Here is a 20,904-nt window from a genome sequence, read left to right as displayed (position 1 = left end):
TCAATTGTCATAAAGGCTGAGCAAAACTTAGTTAAACAGAGACATAATATTATATGTCCCCTAAAGGAAATAAATTTTGTCAAACTGTAAGTAAAATAAGTCGTTATAGATTATACTAGTGCAACATTGACTAGCCTTGCCCCCACCACCTGAAGGCTAAACAGGTTACTTTTTTACCTTCCTGCCTCCCACCCCCAGGGTTCTCCAGTACCATTCAGGAGTATTGGAGGAGCACTTAGACTCTCTGTCATTGGTTCCAGCTCTCTTTGATGGTATACTTTCAATTGTAGTGGGTAGTCCCTTGCACCCCAGTTCCTTTAATCATCTCGAGTCATCCTGATCTATACATATCTTGCCACTGGACCCAGATGGCTCTGGAGAAGAGAGTGAGGCTGGTAACCTTGCATAGCCCTCCTTCACTTAAATCCAATTCACTTGAAAGTCATGGCATCAACTTCCTTATGTTGTGGTTCTCTTTGAGAATGACAGACCACCAGCACCATCACCACCACCACTGCCAACAACAACCAGATTAACTTTTTATGCAGAAATATTTGCTTTAGAAGATGTAGTCACAAATATACAAATGAAGTATAATTCCCTCCCACCCCCATGTCTCTCTTTGTACCACAGGTGTTTGGGAAGGGGAAGAGGATTAGATTCATAGTTTAGCTTGGTTCCCATAGGGCACATTGCCAGTTCCAAGTCTAACCCCACCTCTCGAGTCCCCTGCTTCTCAGGGCTTTCTTACTGAGCAGGCTGACTGAAGCATCCTGCCTGGAGTGCTGGCTCCAAGGTCACCATGACTCAAACTCAGGTCCCATGGGGATTATTTTAGGTACCTAGAAAATGAGAAAGACAGATATACAGAACAAAAACAGATACCCTCAAGCACATTTCTTGGAGCAAGGGGGTAAGAAAGGGACAATAGAAGAAGTTCCTAGGGAACTGTAGCATGCTATGGGGGTTCAGTTCATGGTGACCACACTGTGGGTAAATGCACCTCAGAGCAGAAAGACTGGTGAAAAGATGCTATCTGCATTCAGAGAAAGAACTGATAAATAGAAGTACATATAGAATAAATTTATGTATATAAACCTATTTGTTTCTAATGGTAGCCATCTCTAGGATGGGTTTGGAGGAGGGTAGAAAAAAAGAAGGAAAAAAAGAAATTTACACGATAATTTTGTTATATATTTGAAAGGAATAGTAAGTTATACTTAGCAGATTTGCAGTTTTATGTAAAATCATCTTTTTATTGTATTATGTTATGGAAATACTTGTTTTATTCCACAAATATGTATTAATGTAAAAAAGTAAAAGAAAAAAATGTGGTAAAAAAAAGAGCTGCTGGCTCATCTTCCAGTTTTAAAGATGCAAGTGTCTGAGGATAGATTTGAATTCAAGTCGTCCTGAGCCTGGGTCCAGTCCTCTACCTAGCTGCATCACCTAGTTGTTTTTACACCTAAAATAATAATAGCTCACATTCTTATAGTGCCTTAAGATTTACAAAGGAATAAGACAGTGGCATAAATATTATTATTGTCATTTTATAATTGACACACAACTAGAATTTGAAATTGAAACACAGAGAAGCAAGATGACTTTCCAGGTTCACAAAATTATTAAATGTTTGAGGCAGGAATAAATCCATATCTCTTGATTCTGTACCGTATAACTATACCATATACTATACCACATGGTCTTTCAGTCAGAGATATAATAATTTTGGCTTCTGGGGCAAGCTTCACAAAATGCCTCTGAGGCAAGTGGCATGAAACCTGCCCTTAGACCACCCTTGTCATTCATTATTTAAAGACAATAAAAGAAGTAAGACAAATTCAATCGAGTGGGAGGGGGAATTCATTATCATAGAGGTTTCTTTTACAATAAATGAGTCGTGTTAAATTTTTGCACCTTCTAGTCAGTGCCTGGGAAAACCTCAGGTTGCCTTGGTCTAGTTGTGGCTCTTGCTTTGAGTAATTTCTTTAAATGAATGAATGAATGAATTCATGTAGTGTCTACTGTGTGCCTAGTCAGTTTTCTGTTAGAAGATACAGAATCCTGCCCTCAAAGAGCTTAGTCTGGTTGAGATAGTAAATCTAATCAACATGAACAGAAGGAAAATTAAGTACCTAAAACATAAAGTACTGATTACCCATTGTGATAGGAGTTTTGACTTGCTCATCATGGGACTGAGCAGGACTTAAATTGAACCTTGAAGGATGGATAAAATTTAGTTCAGAGGAGGTTGGGAGGAAAGGCATTCCAGATAGGGGAAATGGCATGACCACTGTAATAGACTTAACTTCTCTGGTTGGGAGTGAAGGGAACACAGCTGCAGATCTGGCAGACCAGGAAGACTCTGTGGGAAGAATGAGGTTAGCTGAGGCCTTTAGGCAAACATTTCCACCCCACCCCCCCGGGAAAAGAGAGCAAATGCTGACTCACAGCTCTTTATATGGTAACTAAACATTTCTGTCTTAGAAATTCATGGATTGTTGGTTGGTTGGGAGGGAGTCAGTGTAATATCACAGATTCAGACTGCTACAGCACTGTCAACTTTTAAAAACCCAACCTCACTGTATTATTCATCTTTCCAAAATTAAAAATAGTTGTAAAGAAGCTCAATTTGTTGAGGACCTTGGGAAGAAGGGAAGCGTGGTGTTGTCAGCTATTACAATGTCACATTTCTATCTTTAACTTCTTTTACATGAGGTGATATCATGAGGGACTAGTAATTGTTATTTATGAATACCAAGAGAGAAAGGTCAGCACTCCAGCTGATGAAGATGAAGATGAAATCCTAAAAGTTTTTTCCCTCCCCTCCAACTGAAAATGTTGCAAGGTGTCTTTTTTCCTCTCACCTTTTTGTTTTTTCCTGTTAATACTTGTCAGTAACTCTCACTTTAGTGAGATTCAGATACCATCTTGTTGGATGAGAACTTTTAAGGTGGCATTTGGTTCTATCAGATCTAGTGCTTTTTAAAATGGCCAATAAACAATTTAGTTGACAATGACTATGAAGATGTGTTCTCTTGGCTAACAGTGTTTCAAAGGCCTGTCCATGACCTTTTCAAACTTTTATCAAAGGTGTGCTGGATATGTGTATAGATTATTTTCATGGATTTTTTAGAGATAGGAAAATAGTCATATGGGTTAGTCCATCTAATACAGTAAAATTCAACAAGCAAGCATTAAATGCCTAGTGTGTCACAAGCATTGGGTTAGATATTGGGGGGTAAAAAGGTGAAAATGACACAATCCCTATCTGTCTTCAAGGAGGCTACAGTCTAGCAGGAAGTGAGAGGAATGAGGGGAATATGATATTTACAAATAGGTATGGTATAAGGTAGAATGCAATAGGGCAAAGGAAAGCCAGTGATGATGCTATGATAAATTTGGTGAGGGAGTGATCACTTTCACCTGGGGCACGTGATGAGAAAATCTTCATGGATGAAGTGGCATTTAGTTGAGTCTCGAAGGAATGGAAGGACTACAGAATGTTATGGGGGCATCTTTAGCAAAGGCACAAAGATGGAAAATGGCAGGGCAAGAACAGAGGATGGAAGTTAGCCTAGTTTTTCTGGAACATAAAATATATGAAGGTGAGAAACATCAGATAAAGCTGGGCAGGTATATTAGGGTCATATTGTAAAGAGTCTTGAATGCCAGTGTCAGAAATTTAAATTAAATTATTTATGTGATCAACAGGGAGCTAATGAAGGTTTTTCAGTTGAAGAGTGATGTGATAATAGCTATGTATTAGGCAAATAGATTAATGTGGAAAACTGATTAGAGAGGGGATAGACTGGAAGCAAGAAGTTAGGAGGCTATTCTAGTAGACTAGATGAGAAGAGATAAGCACCAGAACTAGGGTAATTACTATAGAAATGGAGAGGATAGCCTGGATTTAAGAGGTATTTTAGAGGTAGAAATATAGGTTGTGGCACCTACTTAGATGAATGGGGTGAGAGGCAGAAAAGAGCTTCAAAGATGACTTCCAGGAACTGGAAGGAAGTACCATTAACAAAGATAGAGAAATTAATTGCTCTCTGTTGCTCAGTCATTTTTCAGTCAGGTCCAATTTTTGGTGACCCCATTGGGGTTTTCTTGGCAAAGATACTGGTATAGTTTGCCATTTCTTTCTCTAGCTCATTTTACAGATGAGGAAGCTGAGGCAAATAAGGTTAAGTGAGTTGCCCAGGGTCACCCAGGTAGTGTCTGAGGCCAGATTTGAACTCAGAAAGATGAATCTTTCTGACTCCAAGCCCAGCACGCTATTCACTGTACCACCCAGCTGCCCTGATTAAAAAAAAAAAAGTATGCAGCACAGTGCCTGGAACATTTATTGTTGTTTAGTCCTGTCTGATTCTTTGTGACCCCATGGGATCATACTGTCTGTAGGATTTTCTTCGCAAAGATATTGGAGTGGTTTGCCATATTCTTATCTGGTAGATTAAGGTAATTACAAGTTAAATGACTTGCCTGGCTAGTGAGTGTCTGAGGCCAAATTTGAACTAAGGTCTTTCTGACTCCAGACTCAGTGCTTATCCACTAAACCATCTAGCTGCCTCAATTTCTTTTCCCTGACTAAATTTTAAGTTCCTTAGGTGCTCAAAAAGGCTATTTGTTGACTGGGGACAGTGACCCTGCTTAATTCCTCTTATTCCCCAACCCTCAGTGTCTAGCACTATGATGCGCATAGTAGGTGCTCAATAAATTCTTAATACATTGAATTATTCACTAAGCACCTACGTTTGCTGTAGTTAGCTACTGAAGCCTGAGAAGGACATATGTCTTAACTTAACAACAGTGTGTATTGGTTTGCATGGAACCATCTACATTGCCAGAAGTTTGGGATGCTGTGGAATTAGAAGGTAGAAAGTGAATGCAAGTGTAATGGTGAACATTGTAGGGAATTCTTCCTCCTTAGAGAGGTGCTGGTGTGGAGGACACCTGATTGTCTTAATGCTTCAATAGTATTTAAAGATCCTGGTGACTAGGAAGGATGTGAGTGCCTGGGAAGTCCAGCTGATATAAACACTGGCCATTAGTAGAGAGTATTGGGTTGGAATTAGTGTAGTACATGTAAAAGATGGTCTAAAGACTGGGAGACATAGTGCAGTGATGTAGGGGAATTTTCTCTTTGTGCTGTCACTGTGGTGTTAGCCTGGGGAGCTGTTCAAAGATGTTTGTGTTGGTCTGGGCTATACTTTGTATTGTTGTTAAGTTCACACAGTGGGCATCTAGGTAGTGCAGTGGATAGAGCACTAGTGCAGGAGTCAGGAGGACTTGAGTTCAAATCTCACCTCAGACACTTGACACTCACTAGCTATGTGACCTTGAGCAAGTCACTTAACTTCAATTGCCTCATCCTGGGTCATCTCCAGTCATCCTGATGAATATCTGGTCACTGGATTCAGATGGCTCTGGAGGAGAAGTGAGGTTGATGACCTGCACAGCCCTCCCTCACTCAAAACAAAGTCAAGTGCAAGTCATGTCATTATTTCTCTGATGGCATGATCTTCTTCAGCAACGAAGGACGAACACACACAAGTTCACACAGTGAGAGCTAGGATAGGAAGCAAGCAAAAATTCCATTGTAAAATCTGATCCAGCTTATTTAGCTGAAACGTATCAGTTAAACTTGCTTTTGATTTGCATTCCTTGCATAGAGTACCCTGAATACTGGGTATTTGTACTCTCTCTCCTTCCCTCTTGTGACCCAAATCATGAATTACAAAGCAGCCTGGGGATAGAAGTGAAGTTTGCAGCTTTTAAAAAAAGTTTCCTCATAGCAACATTAACACACCTGGATGTAAATATAAATAGGTCTTAGAGATAGAAATAAGAGTAGAATCGGTAGGCATCTGTCTAGGATATAACACGGATGGGGGTGAGGAAGGAGACACAAGAGTACTTTTTATAAACGTGCATATTTTCAATGTCAGGGAATTATCCTCTAAATGATATATAAGTATTTATTTTTTGATGTCTAGTTGCATGTGATACAGCAAAGCCTTAAAGTTACCAGTATGTAGGAATATACAGAGATTCAATTTTGCAATCTTGTCTAGGACACAGAATGTTTACTTCTAGGGGTAGGCCTTCTAGGTCCTTGGATGCAGCCTTTTGACTGAGTCAAAGTTTCACAGAACAAATCTTTTTATTAAGGGGATAGGACTTGAGGACCTAGAGGGTCACATGTAGCCTTGAGGCCAAGGTTGCAGGTTCCCACCCAGGATCTTGATCTTATTAGCACTGAACTAACTAAACCCATCAAACTCACCCAGTGACATTGTATATGTTGGCTGTTGGAGACCAGAGTGGACTGGCCTTACACTTCTGTTGCTCTTGACATGATTCAACATGAAAGATCATTGACCAAGAGGTTAGAGAATAACAACTACAAGGCTAATGTCCTGGAGTTCTTTGCCTATGTGACTTTAGGCAAGTTTTGAAATTTCTGTGGATTTTAATTTCCTCATCTGTCAATTGGGAAGAGTGATACTTGTCCTGCTTGTATCAGAGGTTGTTTGGAGATCAAATGAGTTAATGGATAAGAAAGCACATTAGAAAAAAAAAGAAAAACTGTATTAATTGCCAAATAAAGTAATTATTGAATTCTTTCACTTGGTGTTTTAGAGTCAATGGTAGGAAAAGGTGAGTACCATTTGAACCTTCCCTCGTCCATAAGGGATCTGCAATTCCCTGTAGTGGCAAAGCAGAGAGTCAGTTTCTCCTTCCTCAGATTCTCCTCCTTTCCTGAACTTGTACCCATTAGAGGAGGGAATGAGATGGTCTTTCAAATCTACAGACTTGCTGAGGCACAAGCCTAAGCATAAGGAAAGATATTCTCACCGTTCTCCCCATTATCACTTTGATAGAGTCATGCAAGGATCACTAAGGACATCTCTCTACAGCTTTCCGAAAACTCATTCCTTTTGCCACCACAGAACAGGTCTTGCTGCTCTATGGATTATTTCCAGGCTGGGATTAAGCTGTAGTTTTCTTCTAGAATAGTGATTTTTGGCCTTTTCTCACTGTGACACCAAATGGGAAACCAATGAGATTTTCAAATTTTATGTTCTAAAAGGACTTGAAAATCCTTAATATCTAAATTGATGAAATTCACAAATAACTGTGACAATCATGATAAAGAAATAGCTTCAAATACCCCTTTGACCCTTGGTCTTCTCCCTAAAACCCACTCCATTCGCTAATGGTCCTGGATTCACTGAAAGGCAGGCAAGAAGGAAAGATAGTGGTGACATCTACTTCTGAAAAGCTGGTGTATCTCTCAGGTCTTATTGTTGGTAGGAGACTGTCATTGTTGTTACTATGGGAGCCTCATATTTAAAAAGAACTCCTCAGCCATCCCTATGTTTAACTGGAAGGTTGGAGAGCAGGACTTTTTTTCCTGGGTCTCCTTCACAACCCTGTAGAGTTTTGTCATCAAAGGCTATTATAATTCTAGCTTGCTTTAGTTTACTGTCTCAAGATTAAATCCCTCATCAACATATGTATAGAATGTATTCCAAAAGTCTTAGTGCAGTGCAGTATTAAGCCTTAGCAGCATATCTTTCTGGTATCTCAGAAAGATAATTTTAAAAAAAATTAGTTTCATTGTTGCCTTTTATTTTTATACCACTCTCATTTCCCTTAATTTCTTCCTGTTCCCATCCATATTGGATCCTTCCTGGTTACAGTATGGAAGAAATTAGATTTAGACTAATACCACATAACTTCTACCAAGATAAACTCTAAAAATATGTGTGCTCTAGATATAAAAGGTAATGCTATGAATAAATTATACCAACATGGAAAAAATTACTTATCAAGAGAAGAGAAGATCATGACCAAATAAAGGATAGAGAAGATTACAGAAAATAAAATGTTTATATAAAACTAAAAAGGTTTTACATAAATAAGTCCAATAAATCTAAGATTAAAAGAGAAATAATTAACTGGGGAAAAAATCTTGGTAGCAAGCTTTTCTGATAGAAGCCTTATTTCTAATATGTATAAGATATATGTATAATATGTATGTATCTAAGGTATAATATATATCTAATTTATAATGTATCTAATATGTATACTATAATAATGTATGTTATTTATAAAAATAAAAGTCATACTTTAAAGACATTAACAGGCAGTTCTTAAGGGAAGAAATCCAGGCTATCTAGAATGATATGAAAAAAATGCTCCAAATCACTAATAATTAGAGAAATGCAAATTAAAATAATTCAGAGGTTCTACCTTATACACATGGGGGAATTTCTTTTGTTTGACTTTGCATATTCATTACAAGAAACAAGTGTTGTTATTGGAATATTTTTCTTCCCCTCCTTTTTTAAAAATTGGATGATAGGTGCTAAGGAGAGAAAATAGATTTCTGCTAATTAAAAAACAACAACAACTTTAAGCATGGCACAGTGGATGGAGACCAAAGCCAACCAGCTCAGCAACCAAATCTGACAGTGTGTGCTACAGTCTAACTCCACAGTCTCTAACTCTCTACTGATAGTATGAAGGTATGTTTTCTTATCAGTTCTCCAAGACTGAAATTGTTCATTATGATTTATCACACTTCACCTGCTTTTTAGAGTTGCTGTAACTTAAATTATTGAGACTCTTCTGTATATTACTCTTTCAGAGATAATTTTGTGCTGTGATGGCTACCTGCTTTGCAAGATTGTTGTGAAGAAAGTGATCTATAATCCAATAAAGCTGTGAACTATTATTATTATCATGATTGGTAAGATCCTAGGGCCCATTCATCTTCCTCATGGCCAAGGCTGCTGAGAGCCTATGGAGGGGTTATTGAAAGTAAATATCATAGGTTTATTGAGAACTTTGATGACAGTGTTGTTTTATGAGCGTCTTCATAGATGGCCTGTTGGCTTTAAAACTGATTTTCCTTTCCACCTGTCTGTACCTCCAACCACCATGACGTATTTATTTATCTCTAAATCTATAATGAATGGTAGGGGTAAATAAAACAAGATTAGGGATGGATTGACAGAGAAAGCTGATTAAGGCAGTGACTACACTGGTCAAACATCTAGTTGAAAGTAAATTATTTTCAGGCCACCATCTACTTAGTTTGTATGAAGGATCATAAGATTATAGAGTTACAGATGGAAGTGATCTTTGAGGCAATTTTATAGATGAGAACACTGATATACAAAGGGGGTAAGTGAATTACCCAAGGTCACACAATTAGGAAGTAACAGACTCCGGAGATCAGGTTCTCCTGACTCCAAGTTTGGTATTTTTTCCACCATGCCTTGCTGCGTCTGGATGTTGGAAAACAATCAGATTTTTTCTAACCTCAGAGAGGAAAAAACATTAGAATGTGTGGGTTCAAGGCCTGGTTCTATTACAATCTGCAAGATCCTAAGCAGATCTCAACTCTGCATCTCAGGGTCCTCATATGTCAAATAGAGATCATAATCCTAAATCTCTCTACGTGGCAGGTTTATCATGAGATTGTCTGTGACAATTGTCATGGGAAATCTAAAGCACTTTGTCAAGTGTTACATAAGTATAATTTATTGTTAGTAATAAGCATTTTAGTATTTTTCTATTTTTCTGGATATTTGTTGTTTCATATGCCCACAGGTCCAACCTTATACATAGGCAGAGGAGGCAGTTGCTTACACAATGTGATAGAAATGGTGTCACCAATCCTCTGATAGACTTGTAAAGCCATAGAATGAAAGAGCTAGAGACTACCTTTTTTTGTGGTGGGGGAGGCAGAGTTGGGACTGGGAACCCAGATCACTCAATTCCTATACTAGCACTTTTTCTACTGTGTCAACAATGTATCCCTCCTCTTTCTGTGCCCTTCTTGAACATAAATATCACAAAAGTCCCTTGATGCAGAATGATCTTGGAGATGGTAAATTACATTTCCATATGGCCTGACCATGACCTCACCCCCTCCTGTTCCAGCAGATGCTAGGCCCGGTAGCACATATGGCAAGAGCACATATGAGTCTAAGTGGAAAGGCTTTGATCCATAATAATAGGGAAGAAAGTCTTTCTCCTTTGGGAATCTGTTTTAAGTGCATACATTTGCACATGCCACTTTCTCCTTTTTGTTCCCGTCCTTCCTTGGTCACTTTAGATAAAAAAAACAAACACACCACATTTATTTAGTTCTTTACATGCATTATCTTATTTGATCCTCACCACCAATCTGTGAAGTAGTACCAGTGTTCCTCATCATTTTTCAGGGGGGGAAACTGAGGCTCAGAGAGCTTATGAGTCTTGCCTATGGTCATGTAGCTGCTCTAACTCTAATCTAGATCTCTTGACTTCAGGTCCAAAGATCTTTCAGCTCCTATGAAAGGAAAATCAAATTTAGACTAAAAATACACTGACATTTAATGTTAGCGGTCCAAGGCACTAGAATTTTCACCAAATATGAGTTACAGGGAGTCCAAGAAATGAGACAGGGCTAGCCTGGGGGACCTTCTTAAATGGAGGTTTTCAAAAGAGCCATCCAGTCAAGGGGAGAGACCTGAGGTGAAGAGTACTTCCAATGTATGGATTTAAATGAGGCTTCAGGATGGAGAGCTGGGCCATGGTAGAGGAACTCAAGAGTGAAGCCTGAAGAGGAATGAGATGTTTTGTGTCTATCACTGCCAAATACATATAGACATGAATGAAGTATCACACACACACCTATTTTTACTTGTGATGGTGGAAAAGTTTGGGTACTCAGATATGCACAGGTGAAAAACAACTTTCACAGGTCCCATTTCTAATACTTTATTTTTCAGATTCAGGCCTTATCTAGACCATAAGTTCATTGGACTTCAACCTGGATGGCACATTTCAGATCATTTAGTCCAAACTCCCCATTTTATAGATGAAGTCAGAGACCCAGAGATTTGAAGCAATTATCCCAAGGTAGAAAGGAGAACAAATTGGATTTGAACTCAGGTTCATTCTACTTTCTATTATACCCCCTATCTGGCCTTTCTGACATTGGCCAGTCATTGGGTCTTTATCATATTCCCCCCACTCCCTCACTCAACTCTGGACTCTGTCCCCACTCCAGATTGCTAGTTCTGCAGTCCACCATCTTCTCTTTCTCTATCCTTCTCTTCCATCCAGATTCTCAGGCCTAGTTTTTCCTGTCTGTCCAATATTAGTTCTTTGTCTTTTAGCTCTATTGGTCTTCTCTCTCGATGAGGTGGTTCTTAATTCTGTCCACTGTGGCTCAGGTTTGTAACCCAGTCTGAACATGGTTTCCTTTGTTGTTCAGTTGTTTCAGTTGTGTCTGATTCTCTGTGACCCCATTTGGGGTTTTCTTAGTAGAGATACTGGAGAGGTTTGCCATTTCCTTCTCCAGCTCATTTTACAGATGAGGAAACTGAGGCAAACAGGTTAAGTGACTTGTTCAGGATCATACAGCTAGTAAGAGTCTGAGGTCAAAAAGATGAGTTTTTTGACTTTAGTTCCAGCGCTCTATCTACTACACCACTTTTGCTGCCCTAAACATGACATCTGTTAAATGTCAAATGACAAACCCTTTTTATTGAAGTATTAATGACTTCAGACTATGGAGGAGGAAAAGGGCATTTCCTTTTGCTGTCCAACTCTCCTACTTCCCCATAGTGCCCATCCTGACAAGCAGAATATATTCTGTCATTCTATGATTCCTTTTTACAACGTGTGGGATAATTAAAAAAAAGCCATTCATCAACTGGTTGTCTTATTTATATAATGACAGATAATTGATTCAACTTATTTCTTCCCTCCTCCCTATTGCTGCTAAAATTGAATGAATTTTTAATTGAAGTGACTGAATTGAGTAGGTGTTTTGACATTGTTTAGATATACCCTTTAAGATCTATACCTAACCCCTTGGGAAATGAAAGATTTATAAAATGAAGGAATAAAGACTTTAACACCTGATCCCCCAACCTTCTTTTTCTTCCTGATCCAAAGCCTTCTCTCCCATTTTCTACCTGTAATTGTTTTCTTTCCTCCTCTAATGTCTGTTGATATCCAGGTCATTTTTATTATCAATATTTTAAATTTTCATTATTTGTGTAGATAAGAATATAAGAAAAACAATGACTGAAATGTGATTATAAATAATTGCATGTTTTTATAAACTTTTGTTATTTTTTGACTGCTAATTCCAAAACTAAAGGTAAGTGACTTTAGCATGATAATCACCAAATTGTCCTGTTTGTCTCCTGGATTTCTTTAGAAATGCTTTTGTGTGTGTGTGTGTGTGTGTGTGTGTGTGTGTGTGTGTGTGTATTTAACGTGGCTTTGTTATTGTTATTATTTTCTGTAATTACTTGGCTGTGGTCAGGCTGCTTCTTGTCCCTCTTGTTCAGTATCACTTCATAGAAACATTCGTAGATTACTGTTCTATATTTACTATTTCTTGTGTTACAATAACATTTCATTACATTCATATAACAAAATTTATTTACCATTCCCCAAGCATTGAATACATCTTCTGTTTTTAGGTTTCCTTTTGTTCTTGCTATAGCAAATATTGTTTCTAGGATTTTTTTTTTTGTATTGTTTCCCGCCATCAATAGACTTTCTAGGAGTAGAGTCTCAGTACTGAGACCAATGGATAACAGATTTTGCAACTCACTGTAAAATTTTTCATTGCTTTCCAAAAGGTTGAACCCATTCACAACTCTGGCAGGAGCACCTGTTTTAACACAGCTGTGCCTGCATTGAATTTTTTCATCTTTTATTACCTTTGCCAATTTGATGGTAGAATAGTTATAGTTTGCATTTCTTGGTTATTAGAGATTTCGTTGACAATAATTCTTTCCAGAACTACCTTTTATATCATTTGACTGCTAGCCTATTGGAGAATGGTCTTTGAACTTGTGTCAGCTCCTTATGGACATTGGATGTCAAACTTTTATCAGAAATCTGTCTTCCACTTCTGATGAGTTTATTTCTTCCCCTTTCAAAACATTGGTTTTTCAGAAATTAAGTGAAACATGTGACCCTGCAACTGATTCATGCAGTCCTCAGCAAACTTGTCCTACCCCCTTTCCTTTTTTTCTTCCTTTCCCCTCCCCCCGCCACCCATTAATCCTTCCTGTCACTCTGAGGACAAAATGGACCATGATGGTTTATATGTCCTATCCCTTCTGCTGCCGCTGCTGGCCTTCAGCATCTGTTATTGCAGCTGCCTTTGATGTAATATTCATGATCTCCCCTAGATCTGTTTCTGTTTCTCTTTCTCTCTCTCCTTTGGGTCTGTTTCAACTTAAGGCCCTTGTTCCCTTTCAGCATCTGATCCAAGGGCTCTTCTCTAATCCTTCTGTCACCTTCCCTTTTTGAATCCTCAACTCAATTACAAGAAGGCTTAGCTTCACACAAACCCCTGCCAGTTGTCTGGAAACTGTCGTTTCTGCTTCATTGTTTGTTTCCTTTAAATTAGTCTGCACAGGTAGACCTTCTATTTGATGAGTTATATATAGACTGCAGTTAACATCTGTCACCATTGCAATATTATTGAACCCCCTTACTATTTTTGAAAAAAAGTTTTTATTCTAAATATAGTAACCATCAGTAAAAACAAACATTACTTCTTATAAACAAATACTTGGCTGGATCTATGATCTCATCCTCATAGGTACATTCTCCAACTATGTGGCTCACATTCCATCCTTGTCCTCTCATCCGGTGCCATTCTTGTCCATTTCCTCCCACAAATCTTCCACAGGAGATCCTTCCAGTGTGTAGGAGGTCATCTTCTAGTTCTCTTGACATGATAGATATAAATAAAGTGCAGGGCTGTCCACTGGTCATCTCCCTCTTACCATGTAACTATAGTGATCACTGTCTTTTCTAGTCATATATCCCACTAAGCAGAGGATCTAAACCACAAGTCTTTGAGCTAGTATTAAAAAAAAATTGATAACTGTTTCACACCTTTTGAATCTGGTGTATTTTATTTTATGCATTTGAAAACCATTGTACTGAGAAATAATCCATAGACTTCACCAGAATACCAAAGGTGGTCCATGACACGCAAAAAGGTTAAGAATTCCTCTTTTAATGCAATCCTTTCTGCTGCCTCTGTTCTGCAATCCTTTATTGACAATATGTTTCAGACTATGTATTCTCCAATTATTCGAATGACTAATACCTGAATTTATAGAAAATATAGAATTTAAATATGGAATGTCTCAAAAGTCTTAGTGTAGTTTTAAGCTTTAACAACCTCAGAAATATAACTAGTATAAGCTTACTAAAACAACATTTGAAAGGTGATTTAAGTAAACATTTTAAAATATTGGTATGTTTCTTATTAAAATTCAATGCAATTTCTGTCTGGTACTATACATTGTTCTGCTTGGTTTTTGAACTTTGGAAAAACTTTCATCAGTTGCTCAGTGACAGAAAGGACTGCATTTGTAATTCTAGCCTTAAGATCATCCAAAGAATGAAGTTTTGATGCATATAAGACAGTTTTGATTAGTTGTAAGTCATTATTCAGAGATGTTTGACTCTTTGTGACCCCATTTAGAATTTTCTTGGCAAAGATATTAGAATGGTTTGACATTTCCTTTTTCAGCTGATTTTACAGATGAGGAAATGGAAGTAAAGAGGGTTAAGTGACTTATCCAGGGTCACAGAGGTAGTAAGTGTCTGAGGCCAGATTTGAACTCAGGAAAATGAGTCTTCCAGACTCTTGTCCTAGTACTCTATCTACTACACCAACTAGCAGTGATACCATGTGAAAAAATCTAATGGAGATAGATTAGGTGACCTACCTGATTAAGCAAGATGACCTCCTCTACTGATCTCCGGGTTTGAAGAATGTCACACTAATAATGCATAATAACATGGTGCACCATCTTGTTAAAATTCAAATAAAATAATTTATTATTTACAATTTACAAAACTAAATAAAGGTAAGTAAATTTAAATACTAAAAATTTCAAGACATGTCTTTTTAAAGTTTATATATAAATAATTCATATATATATGAAGTATAACATATATATTATATATAAAGTTATAAAAGCTTAAAACCATACTAAGTCTTTTGGAATACCCTATATGAAATCCATTAAGTGTGAATTTTTAAGTAACTCTGGGTTGGGAAGAATGGGCACCTGTTTGTGGGTTCTGGCTCCTGAAGGAGCTATAAATGTATGGCAAATGCTTATGTTATTCATATGGTATGGGGCCTCAGCTTCTGAGTCTGCTTGCAAAAAGGAGGAGGACATGGTGCTGTTTGAGCCAATGTGGTGAAGCTGTTCAAGTGCATTGACAGGTACAATCCTGAGAACCTGGCCACTACCCTGGAACGCTACACGGAAACCCAGGCCAAGGAGAACACTGACCTTGAAGCCACGTTGGTGGTGCTTAAGCTATGCCAATTCAACCTGGCCTTCTTCCAGACCACACTGACAGCCCAGATTCTGCTGAAGGACCTCACCAATCTTCCCGAAACGGACTTCTCCCTCTGCAAGTGCATAATTGACCAAGCTCGTCAAGAAGGGCAGCCCATCAGCCAGATTCTATACTTGGGAAACTTGCTGGAGACCTGTCATTTCCAAGCTTTCTGGCATGCCCTAGATGAGAATGTGAATCTCTTTCTCCTTAATGGCATCATTAAGAAGACTCCATCTGAAAATTTATCTGCCATGTTGTGGGCATCACATATCAACATACTGACCACTGGTTGCTGGCTGAGATGCTGGGAGATCTGTCAGACAACCAGCTGGAAGTATGGATGGGCAATATGACTGGAGTTCCAGTGAGGCAGGACAGGTCTTCATCTGTAATCAAGAAAAGAGTATCAAGCCCAAAAACATTGTGGAAAAGTCTGACTTTGGAGGGGTTTCCAGCTTCATGGCCTCCTCTCACTGACTCCTTCTGCTGGATGTCTCCTTTTTTCTGCATTCTGTTTCCTCTTACATACAGTCAACTTCTTAAATAAAAGTCCTTTATTTCCTGGGAAATAAAGAAATAGTATGGTATGTTTTCTGTAGGGCAGCTAGGTGGTACATGCTAGGCCTGTAGTCATGAGACCTGAGTTCAAATCTGGCCTCAGACACTTACTAGCTGTGTGATCCTGGGTGAGTCAGTTAGCCCTGTTGGCCTCAGTTTCCTTATCTGTAAAACAGAACCAGAGAAGGAAATGGCCAACCACTCCAGTATCTTTGCCAAGAAAATCCCAAATGGGGTCATGAAGAGTTGGACATGGCTGAATAACAACAACAACAAATGTTTTACAGAAGCACATTGGCTCGGAAGGGATAGCTCTGGAAGGTTTGCCTTAGGGAAAAACACAGGGGTATTCTTGGCTCTTCAACCTTTGGACAAAGATCTTGGTGAGGTGGCACTGTTGCAGTTCCTTAAAAGGAGCGAGTGTCAGGGATCTTACGTCAAAGTAAACTTCCTGCTTCATAAAGAGCAGGAAATTTGCTTATATAAGTAAAAAAGTCCTAGAGCAAATTATGTGAAGGAAAGATGAAACACTAAAGAACAGTCTGAGTCTTTCATGTGCAAGGTCATCTTCTTGGCATAAAATCCTGAAGAAAGTGACATTTTAAAAGTAAACCTTCAGTCCAGGCAGAACCTTTGGTGGCTTATGAGCTGAACTGGGGTGGAGGGTAATAGGAAAGAATGGAGGGAACAAAGATACACATGGACACATCGACAATCACACACATACATATGCCCTAGTAGTACTAGTAATGCCTAGCCTTGTGTGTGTTTGTCCTTTGTTGCTGCAGAAGACCATGCCATCAGAGAAACGATGACATGACTTGCACTTGACTTTGTTTTGAGTGAGGGAGGGCTGTGCAGGTCACCAGCCTCACTTCTCCTCCAGAGCCATCTGAATCCAGTGACCAGATATTCATCAGGATGACTGGAGATGACTCAGGATGAAGCAATTGGGGTTAAATGACTTGCCCAAGGTCACCAGCTAGTGAGTGTGAAGTGACTGAGGTAAGATTTGAACTCAGGTCCTCCTGACTCCTGCACTGGTGCTGTCCACTGCACCACCTAGCTGCCCCAGTGCCTAACCATATCATCAGTCAGAACACAGTTTGTCTTTTGGACATAATCAGACAAGAACATAAAAGTTACTGAGCCAGTTAATTTGTTTTCAACTTTTGCTGCTGCTTAGTTTAATTCATTTTTGTTCAAATGCAGTAATAACTTAGCCATCTGGCAGCCTTACCTATCCTTTTTGTTAGTTGAACAAAGGCCTCTGAGCAGCCAAAAACAATGCCAGAAAATCCATGCACATAAGCTTGTGTACTTTACTCAGGCCCTCATTTAGAACCTATTTACTTTCAGTTTGCACGCAATTCTAACAATCCTCTCCCCCTCCCCCCTTTTAAGTTCATAGCAAATTAGAAGAGAGAATGTGGACGTTGCCAGAGGTAACCACGTTTATTTCAGGGAAATGGAATTATTTATATTCTTATAGTAAAGAAGGAGGCAGAAAGCAAACAAAAGAACTCAAAAAGCAGAACAGTATAAGGCCATTTATTATGGAGTCAAACAGTTCACCATATTTTTATGGTTTCTGTTCATTCGATGACAATACAATACAATGATTTATGTTCACAATGATCTCATGTCAGCTAGGAAAGCTTAGATTAAGTTCAATATGCTGTATTTGAGAAAGCAGGGGAGGATGTGAGCATTTTAAAAAAGATTTCCATCCATAATATTTAAAATTTAAAAGTTTTAGAAGGCTAATCTCTCAGGTTTCAAGGAAATTAATATCTAGAATAATAAATTAATGTTGTGATATGATGGAAAGAACATGAGATTTTGAGTTAGAGGACCTGGATTTGGTTCATAATCTTTCTGGGTCTCAGTTTTCTTAGTCATAAAATTAAAAATGTTGAATAAATGGATCTCTAAGTTCCCTTCTAGCTTTAAATCTCTTCATCAGCCTTTTCTAACTTAGTCTGGTTGGTCCTTAGGAAAAAGCAAAGGATGGCCCCCAGCTTGTCTGTTATTCTAAAGCTTGCTAGTTTGGTAGATTCTTCTAGATCTTTGGCAGCTAGGTGATACAGAGTGGTGAACCTGGAGTCAGGAAATTTTGTGGTTGTTAAGTCATCTTTTTAGTTGTGTCTGACTCTTTGTGACCCCTTTTTGGGTTTGACTTGGCAGAAATGATGGAGTGGTGTGCCATTTCCTTCTCTAGTTCATTTTACAGATGAAAAACTGAGGCAAATAGCATTAAGTGACTTGTCCAGGGTCACAGAGGTAGTAAGTATCTGATGCCAGATTTGAACTCATGAAGATGAGTCTTCCTGACTCCAGACCTGGCCCTCTATCCACTGTGCCACCTAGCTGCTATTGATAGAGATAGAGAACCTAAAAGTGTATTTAAAAAAGAAAGGATAAGGAGTTATATAAATATAAAGTATATATTTTAATTACTCAAATATTGGATACTTGAGTGTTGAGTCTTCTTCTGTCCCTACTAATTATAGCCCTCTAAAACTTAGTAGATGATCTTTGTGAATTGTTGTAACCCAAAGTGCTCACTAACCTTCTAGCTCCAGACCAAGGTAGTCTGGTACTTCATTGCTAGACATGTAACCTGCCACCTGGCCCATTCTTGAAGCCTTTCCAACTGGATGGGACATTCCAGTACTGGTATTCCATTGACATGGCCTTCAAGAACCCAAGGGCATGCCCCCACCATGACTGGAGTAGGACCTCAGTAGAAGTAAGATACTGGCATGCATCTATGATTTTGTCAGTGTGGGAACTCCTTTTACCCATGCAATAGGTTGATAACCTACTACATATATCCCAGGGTTGCTTGAGGTTCTAAGAGATTAAGTAACTTGCCTAGGGTCTTGCACATGGGGCATGACAAGGCTTTCAGACTCCAAACCTCTGTAGTGTAATCCACTACACTGTGCTGCCTCTATTAAGTAAATAAATATGATAAATCCTTAGATTCAAGAAATCTGGGTAAAATTTCACAAGCTCTTTATTAAAGAAATTTAGAGTGATGGGGACAGATAGGTGGTACAGTGGATAGCATACTGGGCTTGGAGTCAGGAAGACTCCTTTTCCTGAGTTCAAATTCAGCCTCAGACACTTACCAACTGTATGACCCTGGATGAGTCACTTAATCCTGTTGCCTTGGTTTTCTCACGTGTAAAATGAGAAGGAAATGCTAAACCACTCCAATATTTTTGCTAAGAAAATGGCAAATGCTGTCATAAAGTGTTGGACACAAATGAAAAATGATTGACCAAAATAGAATAATGGTGGAATCTTAGACTTTTGAAACTCTTTCTGAGGATCTCAATTTCAATCACAGCTCTGCCACACATTACCTATTTGAATTTTGGCAAGACACTTTTCCTCAGTGACAGGCCACAAATATTAATTAAGCACTTACTATGTGCCTGGCATTGTGCTAAGTACTAAGGATACAAAAACACGCAAAAAGAGATAGTCCCTTCCCTACGAGAGTTTACATTTTAATGGAAAACAATACAAAAAAGGGAGCCGAAAACCAGAGAGGAGGGATGTTCCAGGGTGAGAAGAGAGTTGAAACTTGGTGGAGAAGCCTGGAGAGTCAGAAGTAAGGACACTGGAATTCCCATCTGCTAAATTAAAGGGTTAGACCAAGCGATCATCCTCAAGTCCCGTCCATTCTTTGGTTCTAAGCATCATCCCATAATTTATTTATCCAGAGATAAACAGAATGGGATAGTCTGGCTTCTAACCATGGTAACAGTGCCCTGATCACCTTCTGGGAGGGTCAGGATTATGTGACTCTGGTGCCTCCTGGGCTCCTTTTTGAAGCCTCCATGTCCAGCCAGAGCTGCTGTGTAATCTCTGAGCTTTCCACTCTGGCAGCATCCTATCCTCTGGGGCACTACCTTCCCAAATCCAGATTTTAATTAATTGGAATTGGGGATGATGACAGTTTCCATGACTCTAATTTCCCACTGTGGATTAGCAGTAATAACTTCTCCCCCTTCTTGCTGCCCCCTACCCTTTTCTTCTGGCTCTGATAGCATCTTCCCTCCTGCTAAGACCATTTATTTTAATTATCACCATCCTGATCGCTGCCATTAACATATGATGGGTGACTAGGAAACTGCTGCTGCTGTTGCCTGTCACTGACACCAGGAGTTTTCCCTAAGCCTCCTAGATGAAATTGACCTTTTAGTGATCCGCTCGCTCAGTGTCTCACCTTCTCATTTTTCTCCAAGACTGCCAATCAGAGCTTTTCTTTACACCAGCTTTCTTATCTGATCGCATACTTTGACTACAGACATGCATCCCTGTATTTAAATTTCACACCAGTATCTTGAAGTCCCACTTTCTCCATGAAGCCTTACTTGGCAATTCCTATACAGCTGGGCTTTTCCTCTTTTTCTTAGGATTGGAATGAAGCATTCCGATACTTTTTGTTGTTCATTAACTATTTCAGGTATGACCCTGTTTTGTTTCTTCATTGAGATTGTAAGCTACTTGAAGACCAGGGCTTATGTCATCCCTGAGAACTTATTGATGGGATACTTAGGTGCATGTGCTTGTATCTCAATTCTAAAATCACATTTCTCCCTACCCTCAAAACACTGTCCTGGGCAGTTTTTCCCCAGTCCAAGAACAGCCTGCCCCAGCAAAAATTGTTATCTCCCTTCCTGCTACAGTAGCCAGTAGTACTTACAGAATTTATTAGTCTGAACCAGCTGTGTACTGGGTCATAATGATATTTGCTACTTACTTACCAATCATATATATCCTAGACTTACACATTGTGTATACTCCCTTACATTTATCTTGCGTAATAATACATTGATGAGAGCAGACTGGTATTCCTTAGTTAGTCCTGACCATTAGTTGACTTAGCGATGTTTCAGGCCTAAAACCACACCT

At 38.9% G+C, this 20,904-nt stretch overlaps 1 pseudogene; it reads left to right on the top strand.

Annotated features, from left to right (window-relative positions):
- The first annotated feature begins 15,123 nt into the window (after positions 1-15,123).
- LOC140507917 (eukaryotic translation initiation factor 3 subunit K pseudogene) lies at positions 15,124-15,921 on the top strand (annotated as a pseudogene).
- Positions 15,922-20,904: the final 4,983 nt, after the last annotated feature.

Source organism: Notamacropus eugenii, chromosome 5 (genome assembly GCF_028372415.1).
Source record: "Notamacropus eugenii isolate mMacEug1 chromosome 5, mMacEug1.pri_v2, whole genome shotgun sequence".
In the NCBI taxonomy this organism is placed as follows: Eukaryota; Metazoa; Chordata; class Mammalia; order Diprotodontia; family Macropodidae; genus Notamacropus; species Notamacropus eugenii.
This window is presented reverse-complemented; position numbering and strand designations above follow the sequence as displayed.